Genomic DNA, 15,759 nt, shown 5'->3' with positions numbered 1-15,759 from the left:
GCGAGTTTGATAACATTGGACACTATGTAAGGCTTCTAGTCGTTTTTCGTCGAGTAGAATTAGATCTTCATATTGTGCCCTAGTCCATTCAACTTAACCAAGCTTACTTTCCAATACTATATGCAAGGAAGGTATTTTTTGTTCTACAGGTTGTACGGCGTCCATTCCATGGACTAGGGAGAATGACGTAGTTCATGTGGATGAGCGGATTGACGTGCGATAAACCCAAAGAGCAAAGTGGAGTTTTCCAGGCCAATCCTTGTAACTTTCTGTCATCTCTTCAATGATGTTCTTTAGATTTTTATTGGCTGCTTCCACTACACCATTTGCTTGTGGTCTATATGGAGAAGAGTGATGATGTTGAATACCATACTTTTTAAGTAGGTCTTCACATTCCGCTTGAAAGTAAGTACCTTTATCACTTATCATTTCATGTGGGACTCCATATCTACATATGATGTTCCTTTCAATAAAGAGTGCCACATGTTTTGCGGTGAGTTTTTCATATGACGCTAATTCAATCCATTTGGTGAAATAATCAATGACAACGAGGATGTATTCATGACCTCCTATTCCAGGGGGAGTGATTTTTCTAATGATGTCTATTCCCCAAGTTGAGAATGGGCATGGAGATGTGTAAGTGTAAAGGAGCGATGGTGAAAAATGTTGCAAATTGGTGTATATTTGGCATTTTGCACTTCTCTTTACATATTGATGGCAATCTCTATGCATGGTAGTCTAGTAGTAGCCTTGGCGCATGACTTTCTGGACTAACATCTTACCATTCATGTATGTTCCACAAGCTTCTTCATGGATGATTCTCATTTCTCTTTGAGCTTCCTTTTTGCCTACGCATAGGAGAGCTCTGCCTTTAGGTACCCTTTTATGAAGTTCATCATTTATGAGTACAAATTGGGAGGCTAAGAGTTTTAAAGCGCGCTTTGCTCTTTTGTCAGCATTAGGTGGATATTCCCCTTTGGTGACATAATTGAGGATGTCTATATACCATGGTTCTTCTTCCTCTTCTTGGATTTCTTCTTCATCCTCAATATCTTGAATATAAGCAGGCTTATGCTTTTTCTATATTGTTAAAGGCATTTTCTCAATTTCCTTAGGAATCCTAACCATCAAGGCTACTCTTGCTAAGGCATCAGCAAATTAGTTTTCTTCTCTTGGTAGATATGTGCATTCTACCTTTTCAAGTTGATTAGTGAAGGTTTTTAAATAGGTTTGGTATGGAGCTAATCTTTCACTCCTCATCTTCCATCTTTTGGTAATCTGATTGATGATAAGAGATGAATCTCCGAATATATGAAGTTTCTTGACTCCTAATGCTAAGGCTGTTTCAAGGCCTACCACACATACTTCATACTCCGCAGCATTGTTGGTAACGTCGAATTCAAGCATTATTGAGATTGGGACATGTTCTTCTTTAGGTGATACTACTACGTCACATCCTTTTTGGTTGGATACGCCATCGAAGTATAATGTCCAAGTATCATCCTCAGTGGCCATTAACTCTTTATCGAGAAAGTCATTCTCTTGTGCTGGTGTAGAGTCCTTAATTGGAATGTCTGCCAAGAAATCAAAGAATGCGGATCCCTTGATAGCCTTTTAGGGCATGAACCTTAGGTCGAATTGAGCTAATTTCACTATCCATCTTGATATTCGTCCATTAAGTGTGGATTTCTCAAAAGATAATTGAGAGGATCCATCTGAGATACCATATGGACCGTATGAATGAGAATCTAGTGTCTTAACTTAGTTGTGGCCCACACGAGTGCGATAACTTTTCGAGTTGTGTGTAGAGAACTTCATACTCAAGCATCTTTTTACTTAAATAATAGTGGCATTCTTTCCTTCTACCTCTTGTTCGAGCATAGCCTTCATTGTTAAGTATAGGCGAAGAGAAATGCCAGGTAGTGTTGGTGCTAGTACAAGATGATTTGCAAGGTAGGCTTTGATTTTATCAAATGCTTCTTGACATTCATTGTCCCATACTACTGGCACATTTTTTTTAAGTTTCTTGAATATTGGTTCACATATCATGGTGAGCTTTGATATGAACCTACTTATATATTGCAACCGGCCAATAAATCCTCGAATTTGTTTCTCGGTTTTGGTCGGTGGCATGGACATGATTGCTTTGGTCTTAGTGGGATCTATCTTAATTCCTCTAGAACTAATAATGACATAGCCTAGAAGCTTTCCTGAAGTAACCCTGAATGCACACTTAGTGGGATTTTGCCTCATGTTATATTTTCGAAGCCTTTCGAAGAATTTTCTCAAGGCTACTTAGTGGCCAGGGCGATATTTGGATTTCATAATCATATCGTCCAAGCACACCTCGACTTCTTTGTGCATGATGTCATGGAGTAAGGGAGTCGTTGCTCTTTGGTATGTGGCACCCTTGTTTTTCAACCCGAATGGCATTACCGTGTAGCAGTAAGTGCTCCATGGTGTTATGAAGGTTGTCTTCTCCATGTCTTCTTCCGCCATGAGAATTTGATTGTAACCCGCGTACCCATCCATAAATAAGAAAAGTGCATGATTGGATGTATTATCTACTAGAATATCGATGTGTGGTAGAGGGAAATCGTCCTCTGGACTAGCCTTGTTGAGATCCCTGTAGTCGACACACATTCTTACTCTACTATCCTTCTTGGGAACTGGTACCATGTTCAAAACCCATTCTAAATACTTGGATACCTTGATAAAACCCGCATTTATTTGTTTTTGAACTTCTTTTATCTTAAGTGCTACGTCGGGTTTCATTTGACGTAACTTTTGTTTTACAAGATTCATTCGCGGAATTAGTGGTATAGTGTGTAGAGCGATTTCTCTGTTTATACATGGCATAATATAACCTAGAAAAGACATCGATGAGTTCTTTAAGTAGATTTATTAGTTCAGTTCTTTCTTCTTGATTTAGAGTTAAGCCAATTTTAACTTCTCTTTTAATGGTGGGATCTTTAGAGATATTAACTGTTTCAGTTTCTTCAATTACCGCCATTTTATTCTCAAGTGCTTCCATTGCTCATATTATTTCTTTGTCATTTTCATTATTAGCGAAGCAATGCTCGTCATCTTGGGTAAGGAATAACACGAGGAGTAAGCGGAAGAATTCATGTTATTAAACTCTTAAATCATTATATCGAAAAGAGAAGGGTCCATTGGGACCTAGCTACTAACTATTCTAGGGGTAGGTTCTAAACTAGGTGAGACAGTAAGGGGTGCAACTACAAGAGATTTAGAAGACTCGACAATAGAAGACTCTGAAGGAGACTCGAACTCAGACTCGGACTCTGACACATGCGACTCAGACTCATCAAACATAGGTCCTTCTCCCGTGGTTATGGATATCTTCCTTCCACTTGGTGTAGTCACCTTCACAGTCTTGCACCGTCCCTTGAGTAGTCCTTTTGCCGGGGTAATGAGCTTGGAGGGGTCAAAGTTTTCACTTTGTAGCACGGTTTGTATAAGCGCGGAGTTGTCGTTGACACACTAAGGCTCATTTTTCTCATACCCAAATAGGAGACGCATGAGTTAAAGTTAAAACATGGAGGTGTTCGTTCCTTGTATATAGGAACCGCAATCTCGTGTAGAAAGTTGCAATCTAGAAAGATTTCAAACCCAGGCTGGCATATCCCATTCCTGACAAGTGGTTCAAGAAATTCGTAGCATGGATAATCTTCTCCCTCTTATATGAATTGTCCATTTAGAGTGAGTGGGTATGATTCCATTAGCATTGCATCTTTCTGGGTGGGAGCTCTTCTTCGTGCATTAGACTTTTCCTGGGCTCTCTTAAGGTCCTCTGGAGTTAGTTCGAAATCAAGTCCAAAAGTATCCATTTTAGGGAGGCCAGGTAGTCCTATTTGTTTAGCTATTCCTTTCTTCTTTCCTAAAGTCATTCCAGGAAAGTGCCCTGGTCTTTTAAGGATATCGTTGACCACGAGATTTTAGTGGGGGTTATAGTCAAGAAGGGTTTTTTCATCTTTTTTGATAAAAGAGACCTCTTTGGCAGTAAAGCACCATAAATCTTCGTCTTTCTCATCGTGCTCCACATTAATGATTGATTTATCAACCACTTTGATTCTCATGGAGGAAGCATCAATAGTGACAGGAATTCCTCCAACTATAGCCTTAACTTGTTGGTGAAGAGATGAAGGGACGACCTTAAGGTCGTGATGCCAAGGGCGTCCCAACAATAGGCTAAGTGAAGCCTTGATATCTACCACTTGAAAAGTACTACTATGTTCAATGACTCCTGCGGTGACATTCATAGTAATGGTTCCAAGGGCTTGGCGACGAGTATTGTCATAGGCCCTTATGCCTTGTGTGGATGTAGATAAGTCTTCGTCCTTTATTCCCAACATTCTTCCAGTATGGAGTGGGCACACATTAATTACTGAACCATTGTCTACAAAGGTCATGGGCACATTCATTCTTTTACACACTACCGTGAGGTTCAAGGCTTTATTTTGTTTATCACCTTCCAGGGGTAAATCCTTGTTAAAAAAGGTGATCAAGTTTTTAGGACTAGGGAGGTCACTTGTAAGGAAGTTGGCCAACCCTTCTGGAGTAGTGTCGGAATCTACCCTAACTTTTGCTAGAGCATCCATTACTGCAACTCTATGTTCATGAGATGAAGCTAGAAGTTTCCAAACATTCATCTAAAGCTTAGTCTTTTTGAGTTGCTTGACAATGTCATTCTCTTCTATAATGGGTGTTGGAACTTGTTGAGTTGTAGGTATATGTACAGTTGTGACTGGTAGTTGCACTTTTCCAGACCTTGTAATCACAGTGATTGGGGAGTCCTCATCCTCGTCCCAAATGTCATTATTATCTTCAACGGGGTAAAGAGCAGCAAATGGTGGTTCCTCCATGTCTTTGAGGTACTCATCTTCATCATCACTGTCCTAAATCCCATTAACAATGGTATCATTGGGAGTGGGGATAATACTTTCTTCTTTTGGGGTGTTCTTCTTTCTTAGGACGAATAGTTCCTCATTATCTTTGGGTCCTTGAACATAGTCCTTGAATCTGAAACAACTATCAATTGTGTGACCTCCAGATTGATGATATTTGTAGTATAATTTGTCTATTCTTTTAAGGGATTCGAATGGCTTTGGCTCAAGAGGCTTGACCATACCCCTTTCGAGGAGCATGTCAAAGGCTCTTTCATAGGTGGTGCCTATAGGCGTGTAAGCCCTTTTATTCCTTCTCACTTGTGGCTCAACAACGCTGAAAGTAAATGGTTTTCTTCCAACGATGTTTGATTTATGAGAAGAAGAGGGGTTACACTTCTTTTTGGGGACATGCTTATTTTATTTTTTATTTACCTCCCCATAAAGAACTTGAAGTTCAAGAATTAATTATTGAAGAGCATCAACGAGGCTATTTATATTAGCATTGATAGGATTTTAGGAAGGACTAACAATGTCTTTATTGGTGGTCTCTTCTTGAAAATCCGTCACGGCATCGAAGAAAATCTCCTCTTCTTCTTTGATGGCATAAATTTTTTCCATAGGAGGATCTTCAACTGGCTTAATAAGGAGTGACGAATCTATTGGAACTTGTTCATCAAAAATAGCCAAAGAATCAGAAAGTGGAGAAGTGTTGATGCTTGGCTTTTTACTGGCAAGAGGCACTGGAAGTTTGTTGTTATCAATCAAGTGTTGGATAGCTTCCTTTAACTTCCAACAACTTTCAGTAGTGTGGCACCTACCTTGATGGTATTTATAGTGTGCATTTGGATTCCAATTTGGCGACCTCTTTTCACGTGTAGGATCTTGAATGGGTCTAATGGGAGTGATGAGTCCCTTGGCATGAAGACGATCAAAGGTAGTATCATAGCTCATCCTAATAGGGGTGAACTCTCTTCTAAATTGCTTTCTTTGCCCTTGGTTATTCATGGCTAGGACATCATTAAATTAAAGGTACTAACATTGTTACTAGAGTGGGTGTTTTTGGAAGAAGAAGGATTATCGTTCTTCTTTCCTTTCCAGCCATTGTTGTCACTATTGTTAGTAGCTTTCTGTTTTGTAAAATCATCCTTAATTTCAATGCCTATGTTATAAACAGCTTTGAAAGTACTTAAATTGCATTAATATTTCAAATGCTTTTGGTATTTTTCTTAGAGGTTCTTAATGAACATCCTTACAGATTCTTTCTCACTTGGAACTTCAATCATCCTAGCAGAAGTTTCCTTCCACTTATTGTAAAAAGAAGTGAAACTTTCATTCTCTTTTTTGTTTAAGCATTTCAAGTTCCCTATGATCGGTTTCTACTTGAATATTGCATTTGTATCTATCAATGAAAGCATGTGTAATAGAATGCCAAGTAGCGATCTTCTCAATGTCTATGGAGAAGAACCATTGTTGGCATACTGGCTCGAGAGAAAGCAAGAAAAGTGAGAGGAAAATCTTCTTGTCAATCTCCTTAATCTCCATGATTGTCTTAAAGGCCCTCAAGTGGAAGTAAGGGTTGTTAGTAGCTTTGAATTTAGGAATGACATTGGCAGAGAACTTCTGCGGAAGAAGTTCCATATCCACTGTGACTCCTTTAGAACTTATACCAAAATACTTGTATTCATTAGAGATTTGACTCAAGCTATCCTCCATGCACTTGATGGTTTCATTGGGTACTTGCTTGATAGGGTCTTTGACTCGAGTGGTGAGTCCCTTGAGCATCTCGACAAGTCCATTCACAATTTCTTGAAGCTTCTCGAATTCTTCTTAACTGGCAATTATTACGAACTTTCTTCTCTATCGAATTGGCTTAACAAAGAGTAGTACTTGAACGAAAGTGTTGTCCTTGATTAAACGCCCTTCTCTCCTTGACCAAGCGCTGTAAAATTAAACCATTGACTCTTTTAATGACTTGACTCAAATTGACTCGTATTTTTTTCAGGGTTTTTCAAAGCTATGCCCCCGTGGTTTTTGAGTTTCTAAGGTGTGCCCATGCTTTTTCAAAATTACAAGATGTACCCTCCAACTTAAGGTGTTTATTCAACCGTACCCTATAACGTTAATCCAATGTTAGTAGTTGTGTTAACGGTTTATTACCACACTTTGGAGAGAAATTTCACGCCCAAATTGGGTTAGAGTTATATAAGTAGGCTAACATTTAGCATTTTTTCCAAATTTTCTCATCTATTTACTCTTCTTTCTTCTAAAAGCAACCATTGATATGTCAAGCTCTCGGTGTATTTCTTATTTTTTTTTCTCATCCGCTTCTTATTACTTCCTATTTATTTACAATTGTTAACGTCGAGTTTACGTTAGAGGGTACGGTTGATTAAAAAAATTAAGTTGGAGGGAACAACTTGTAATTTTGAAAAAGTATGGGAACACCTTAGAAATTCAACAACCTTGAGGGCATAGCTTAGAAAAACCCTTTTTTTTATTAGGTTGAAAAAGCAAATAATCAAAAAATTGGTGCATATTTTGGGAATCAAGTATAGGGATCAAGTTTTTAAGCAACTTGGTTTATGTTGGGAGGATAATATCCAACTTACCACCCTAAAAAAAATGATGGAAAAATGCACACAAGACTCTAGACATGGTCATGGTGAAAGACATATACAAAGTGTGTGCTAAGACAGTGACATGTTCAAGACTCGTCTGATGACCATGGGACTAAATATGTGATTACACTCAAGCAAAGACTAAGTTAAGACCTCATTTATACATTAATCCGGTTAATTATGAAAAAAAAGACTTGACACAAAGACTCGGAAAGAAAAGACGAAACCATCGCGTAGCGTGACAAGGTTGTCGCGAAGCGGTAAACCTGGCGTTCTATGGCACAAATTAAATTTCCGCACCAATTAATGGAACGTCAATATAACTTGTTTTCGGTCATCCTTTCGAAGGTATAAGCCTATAGTCTTGCTAAATCAAATATATTTAAACATTATAAGTTCAAATTAATTAACCAAATAATTAAGCAAAGTCCTTTTATAGTCCTTGGTTAGTTGATTAAGACTTTATTTACAAAACAAGTCAACACAAGAGGTTAGTTTAATCACAAGTAAGATATGCACAAGTAAGGAATGCACAAGTAGTAAAATAGTCACAACATGATGCAATGACTTTGCAACCTAACCATAGCTCTAGTTCTCTAAAGGTCGAGAATTATGGTGTCCAAAAAGGGTCCATGGTCATGAGTCCGGATACATCGTGCGGAAGCCTTACCTTCGGAAGGGTTGACACGATTGATGGGACCCCAAAAGCTAAGTTAGACTTGCTTCTATGGTTTGGTGAATTCACAATCTCGGATGCACCCATCGTTGCACAGAGCGTTTGTTAGGGTGGATGGAGCGTGAATTCCCAGGGGCTAAGACCATATGTAGAACACATATGGGTTCAGAAATTTCAGATAAACTAAATCAAGAAGTAGAATTGTCGAGACAGTACTAGAACCGGGCAAAACAAGAAGATAGACTCCAGGCGCAAAGTCGCAAGAACTTTGCGCGATAAGGCGCTCTATCGCGCCGCAATAAAGTTGTCGTCCGGCAATAAACTTTGCCGTCTCGCGACAGTTCCAACGCGTCGCGACAGTTTTCTATGTTCTACAATTTTTTCTGATTTTCGTAGTATCTTTTCGATTTTAGTTGTGAAAGATATTTTCAACTTTTCCTACGTGTAAAAATCCTATGTTTTTGACGCATTACAGATGGTCTTTCCAATGCGGACCTTTTTATGCTTATGCCACAACGTTAAGCAAAATTACGCACATAAATATCTAGAATCTTTCAAGTTTCATCCACTCATTCTAAAGTCAATTGTTAAAATAAATTTTAGGAATCAAAATTAGAAATCCTCCCCAGCGGAGTCGCCAAAAACTGTAGGGAATTTTTCAAACTCAACTTTGAGCCCCAATGTGATCATGCATTTAAGCATGGTGGCGTCCAAAGGGAAGGAAGCTAGAGATAAAAGAGTTGCAAACAAGTTTTAGGAACTTCTAAAACGTTAACGGGTCTGAAGTTTACGCCCCATTCACGATCACGATGATCGCTAACTCCATAGTGGTCCGGAACCATGGTTGGATATTCCGGGAAGATGGTACGAATCTAACCTAAAAGAGATTGAATCCGCCCTAAATCGGCCTCTACTTAATTCTTATGATATTCATGTGCGCTTTTCGATCAACATACATTCATCAAATTAATCCTAAGCATATTTAATCTACGTTGATTGATTATTAATGCACAAATAAATATATTATTGGCGATCACTTGAGTTAAAATCATATTAACTTAAATCAAATTATTAATTATCTTATTAGGCATGATTTATAGTACAAATTCCCTTTAAACCTACAAAAAGGGGCGTGATCAAGCAATAACAATAATATCATGAATAATCAAGCAATGTATAATTGACACAACAATCATCATCATAATAATATCAAATCATCAAAACAGCAAGATCCTAGGTATGATACTAAACGGATTAATAACAAATCCTAACATGTCATTAGCAATAAAGATCAAAACTTTATCCTAAACATGATACTAGAAACAATATATTAGAAATATTAGTTAAAACCCTAAACATGATACTAGGAATCAAAGCAATATCCTAACATGATACTAGAAATCATAAAAGCATCCTAACATGATACTAGGAATTAACATAAGATTATAAGCATGATTTCTATATCAAAGGATTAATTAAGTAATCGAATTACACACTTTGAAGCCTCATATCTCTTTCTATCAAAAAAATACACACGTTAGTGAACTTCAAGAAAAATCAAATAAAATAAATATATCAAATAATAATCGAGATATAAATTTGGAACCAAACCCCCAGCACTATCTAAAAGGAATGGTGTCCTTCGAACAAGTGTATTATTCTGATAAAGGGTTCAAAATTAATTAGAAAGCTAATTATTCCATGACGTCCAGTGATCAGAATGCCTAGCTGGAGGCCTAGTCAGTAATATTAATGAATAATTAATGTAACAGCTTAATCTTGACTGAACACTCCGGGTCACACCCAATCGCGTAACCGAACTAAAGCGACAAATTAACCCGAAGAATTAAATGAGTCGATAGAGATTTTACGAACAAAAACGTCGGATTCCGAGCTTAAAGCATTGAATACGAGCGTCGTAAGTTGAGTTGAATTAAGGAAGCAACGAGGCGGAAAAATAAGCCACACCAAGTCACAACGTGTAGCCCTCGCCTCAGAATGGCCGAGCTTTTCGAGACCTAGGGCAATATGGCTAGCAAAGGCTGCCAGCATGCGAGGCATGGCCGCAAGCCAAGCCGCAGCATGCGCGTACTGGCTTGGGGAGTTGCGGCATGCCGAGCTAGCTAGCAGCTAGCATCACATGCTAGCAGCGTTGGCTAGCTGGCGCAACAGGCCAGCATCACTGGAGCGCTAAGCGTGCTGGCATGCTAGCTACATACGCCCAGCAACCCGCAATCATGCAAGGCTTGCTGGGCCTCGCACACTCGCAAGCTAGGCCACGCAAGCACCAGGCCACCAGCTTGGCATGCCTTGGTGCCCAAGGCCAGGCGCCAGCTGGCGCGCCATGTTGGTGCGAGTTTGAGGAGGTTTGGTGTGCTTTCTTGGGGAGCAAGGGGAAGGTGGTCCTCCCCTTTGTGGTCTTTGCCTACTCCCTTGCTCTCCTTGCGCCACTTGTTGTTTGGTGATTGTTTTGCCACTTTAATTTAATTTGGAATTAAATTAAATCTTATTTTTTCCTTCTTACCAACTATCCACATTGAAAGATGATGGGAATTTTTGGGGATTTCCATATAAATACCCATCATGGGGTATTGGGATTTTCACTTAAGTTGGTGAACTTTAAGGGATCTCTAAAAGCGAGAAAACCTTTGTTCGTAAACTCCAAGATATTTTTGGTCTAGCCCCGACTAAGCTTCAAGGTAGGGACCGGTTATGGTTCGGTAGCGAGGGTGTGAGCCGTTGGAGGTTCTCGCACTTACAAAACTTAAAGCTTTCAAGTCCGAGCTCACCGGTTGAGCGAAGCACGCTACAAGGGTGAGCATTCTTTCTCTCTATTCTCTTTTGTTTATGTGTATTTTGCATTCTTTTATTTATGTTGTAATTATTATGCATGCGATTCGGTTATCAGGTTTTGTATCCGCGCGGTGTATGTATGTGAACCAATGAGCACAACTGCAAGAAATGATTATCGCTATCACATTCATGGACGACTTTAGTAGATATGCCTATGTCTACCTTATGTTGCACAAATCTGAATGTTTTGAGAACTTCAAAGAATTTCAGAGTGAAGTGGAAAACCAGCTTGGCATGGAAATCAAAGCACTTCGATCGGATCTAGGTGGTGAGTATTTGATCTACAAATTCGACGATCATCTAAAAGAACATATAATTCTCTCAAAATTGACACCTTCCGGGACTCCACAATGGAATGGAGTGTCCGAGAGGAGAAACCGAACTCTGCTAGACATGGTTCAATCAATGATGGGTCTTAGCGACCTTCCTATCTCTTTCTGGGGACACGTACTTCTAACTGCGACAATTACACTAAACCGCGTTCCATCAAAAGCTTTTGAAAAGAATCCATATGAATTATGGACGAAGAAACCTCCTTGGTTATCTTTTCTTAAGATTTGGGGAAGCATATGTCAAAAGACTCATATCTGACAAGCTTGCATCAAAATCTGACAAATGTTTCTTTGTGGGATATCCAAAAAAAACAAAGGGGCATTACTTCTACAACTAATCTGAGAAAAAACATATTTGTTTCTCGAGATGGTGTCTTTTTGGAAAAGGAGCATCTTTCCAAAATGACAAGTAGGAGGAAAATCGAACTTGATGAAGTTTGAGAAGGTGAGCAACAAAGTCAAAATGAAAAACTGACAATCAAAGTACTTTTGAAGCAACTATTGAAAATGGTAAAAGTCAAAATGACAAAGCAAATCCTCAATCTATTACCGTGCATAAGTTGCAAAGGCTAAGATCTCAACCAGACATATACCTCGGTGTTGTCTTAACCGAGAATCAAGACATCCTAATTATGGATGAAGATGAGCGAGCGACATACAAACAAGTTATGACGAGCCCCAAATCTTCAAAATGGAAAGAAGCCATGAAATCCGAGATGGACTCCATGTTTGAAAATCAAGTCTGGGACTTGGTTGATTTGCCCGAAGGTTATAAACCTATCGGTAGCAAATGGATTTTCAAGTTGAAAACCAATAAAGATGGAAATGTATATGTATACAAAGCTAGATTGGTGGCAAAAGGTTACAGGCAAATTCACGGCGTTTATTATGATGAAACCTTTTCGCCAGTTGTCATGCTTAAGTCCGTATGGATTATCCTAGCAATTACCGCATATTATGGTTATGAGATATGGCAAATGGACGTCAAAACCGCCTTCCTTAATGGGATTTTGGAAGAAACTTTAATTTGTACATGATACAACCAGAAGGCTTTGTAGATCGAAACAATGTTGGGAAGGTATGCAAGCTTAAGAAGTCCATTTATGGACTAAAGCATGTAAGCAGAAGTTGTAATTTGCGATTCGATGAAGCCATTAGTGAGTTTGGTTTTATCAAGAACCCAGATGAGTCTTGTGTTTACAAGAAAGTCAGTGGGAGTGACATCGCATTCCTTGTCTTATATGTTGGTGACATATTGCTCATTAAAACAGCATTTTAATGTTGGAGTCTGTAAAGGCTTAGCTTGGAAAGTGTTTCTCAATGAAGGACTTGGGAGAGGCACAGTACATATTGGGCATCAAGATCTATAGAGATATATCTAAGAAGATGATTGGATTGAGCCAAAGTACTTATATCGATAAGGTACTTGCACGATTCAATATGGAGGGAGCCAAGAAAGGCCACCTACCCATGTCACATGGCATAACTCTCAACAAGAAACAGTGTCCATAGACACCTGATGAACGAGAAAGGATGAGTCAGATTCCATATGCTTCGCTTATTGGATCAATCATGTATGCTATGATATGTACTAAGCCGGATGTATCATATGATTTGAGTGCTACGAGCCGATATTAGACCTAGGAGAGGCGCATTGGACTGCGGCCAAGAATATCCTAAAGTACCCGAAAAAGAATAAGGATGAATATCTGGTCTTTGGTGGGAATAATGATTTGATTGTTGAAGGTTACAAGAACGCAAGCTTCCATACTGATAAAGACAACTTCAAGTCGCAATCAAGGTACATATGCTGTCTAAATGGAGGAGCGTTCAGTTGGAAGAGTGTTAAGCAAAGCACGACTGCAGATTCTACGACTGAAGCCGAATACTTGGCAGCTTCTGAAGCGGCTAAGGAGGTAGTTTGGATTCGTAAGTTCATTGGTGAACTAGGTGTTGTCCCCTCAATAAAGGGACCGATAGACCTCTATTGTGACAACAATGGAGCTATTGCTCAGGCCAGAGAGCAGAGGGAACGTTAGAAAGTCAAACATGTTCAGAGACGATTTTACATGATAAGGGAATGGAAGTCCGTGGGTGAAAACAAAATTTGTAAGATTGGAACGGACTATAGTGTAGCCGATCCTCTCACTAAACCTTTGCCTCAAGTGAAACACAACAAGCACGTTGAGGCAATGGGAATCAGGCACATTGGAGATTGGCTTTGATTTCCCTATTTGTGTGTTTTAATTAAGTTTTGGAGATCTTAATGTAAAACACTAAGTTAAACCATTCATATATGGTGTAATTTAATTTTTCTGTAAATTATTATTCCATTTCTATTTAATTGTGGTTTGGAATTAAATAATGAGTCCATTCGATTTGAGAATATTCAAAATAGGGTATCAAGGCCATTTCTTGGATAAAGAAACGCCTACTACGTGAAAATTGAATATCATATCGAAATTATCCCTAATCGAGGTCATCTGAAAGTCGGACGACTAATGATCACATGAGATTAGTGTGTAGTATGATTTATAGCACCGTTTCTTGTTCTACAAAGACAAAATTGTCATAAATCATTTGCACAGGTATGAGTTTGGAACTATACCGAATCGACCTACGAGAATACTTTAAGAGATTTAACAATCGTCATAAGTATATTACTCATTATGGCTATCAGAACCACTTTCCTCGACCATGAGTATTGTTAGCTCTCTTATTTGCGTACTAGTCCGCTTTGATGTTGTCAATCGTCTGTCGTACAAGGGGACTATAAAGGAAACAGTTGGGAGGGTAGGGCCTCTTAGTAAGGGAAGCTGAAAATGCAAGACTGGGAATGTCCCCTTATTAACAGTAAGGAACATGTCTTTATTATTTACAAGGACTCTCAAAGAACGAGACTGTGAAAATGCATGGCCATGCTCAGATGGATTTAAGAAATCATCTGCTTATTGACAGTCGAACTCAAAAATCGAGAAACACTTATGGACGTAATAAGGATGACAAAAAATCTTACCTTATAGTTCACGAAGAGACATTCAGTGACATAGGAAACAAGCTATACACATACAACACACTTGTCCGGAAGGACAAGTGGGAGATTAAAAGGAATGGTGTCCTTCGAACAAGTATACTATTCCGATAGAGGGTTCCGAATTAATAAGAAAGCTAAATATTCAGTGAGGTCAAGTGATCGGAATGCCTAGCTGGAGGCCACTTCCGATCAATAATATTAATGAATAATTAATATTACAGCTTAATCTTGACTAAACCCTTCGAGTCACACCCAGTCGTGTAACTAAACAGAAGCAACGAATTAATTCGAAGGATTATATGAGTCGGTAGAGATTTTACGAACAAAGAGGTCAGATTCCGAGCTTAGAGTGTCGTAAGTCTAGTCGAATTAAGCAATCAACGAGGCAGAAAAATAAGCCAAACAACAAGTCACAATATATAGCCCTAGCCTTGGAATGATCTAGCCATTCGAGAGCTAGGGTAATATGACTAGCAAAGGCTTCCAGCATGCGAGGCATGGCCGCAAACCCAGCCGCAGCATGCGCGTGCTGGCTTAGGGAGTTGCGACATGCCAAGCTAGCATCGCATGCTAGCAACGCTGGCTAGCTGGCGCAACAGGCCAGCATCACTAGCGCGCTAAGCGTGCTTGCATGCTAGCAGCATACGCCCAACAGCCCGCAAGCACGCATGGCTTGTTGGGCCACGCACACTTGCAAGCCAGAACATGCGTGCACCAGGCCGCTAGTTTGGCATGCCTTGGTGCCCAAGGCCAAGCGCCAGCTGGCGTGTCGTGGTTGGTGCTAGTGTGAGGCGGTTTAGTGTGCTTGCTTGGGGACCAAGGGGAAGGTGGTCCTCCCCTTTGTGGTCCTCACCTACTCCCTTGCTCTCCTTGCGCCACTTGTCGTTTGGTGATTTTTTTGGCATTTTAATTTAATTTGGAATTAAATTAAATCTTATTTTTGCCTTCTTACCAACTATCCCACAATGAAAGATGATGGGAATTCTTGGGGAGATTTCCCTATAAATACCCATCATGGGGTATTGGGATTTTTACTTGAGTTGGTGAACTTTAAGGGATCTCCAAAAGCGAGGGTGTGAGCCGTTGGAGGTTCTCGCACTTGCGGAACTTGAAGCATTCAAGTCCGAGCTCAACGGTTGAGCGAAGCACACTACAAGGGTGAGCATTCTTTCTCTATCTTCTCTATCTTCTCTTATGTTTATGTTTATTTTGCATGCTTTTATTTATGTTGTAATTATTATGCATGCGATCCGGTTATCGGGTTTTGTTTCCACATGGTGTCGGACATCGCAAAACCCAACATTGTCAACCTTTCACGTTGAGATCAAAGTCAACT

This window comes from Chenopodium quinoa, unplaced genomic scaffold (genome assembly GCF_001683475.1).
Source record: "Chenopodium quinoa cultivar QQ74 unplaced genomic scaffold, ASM168347v1, whole genome shotgun sequence".
Taxonomy (NCBI): Eukaryota; Viridiplantae; Streptophyta; class Magnoliopsida; order Caryophyllales; family Amaranthaceae; genus Chenopodium; species Chenopodium quinoa.
The sequence above is the reverse complement of the archived record's forward strand: the minus strand, read 5'-3'. Positions refer to the sequence as shown.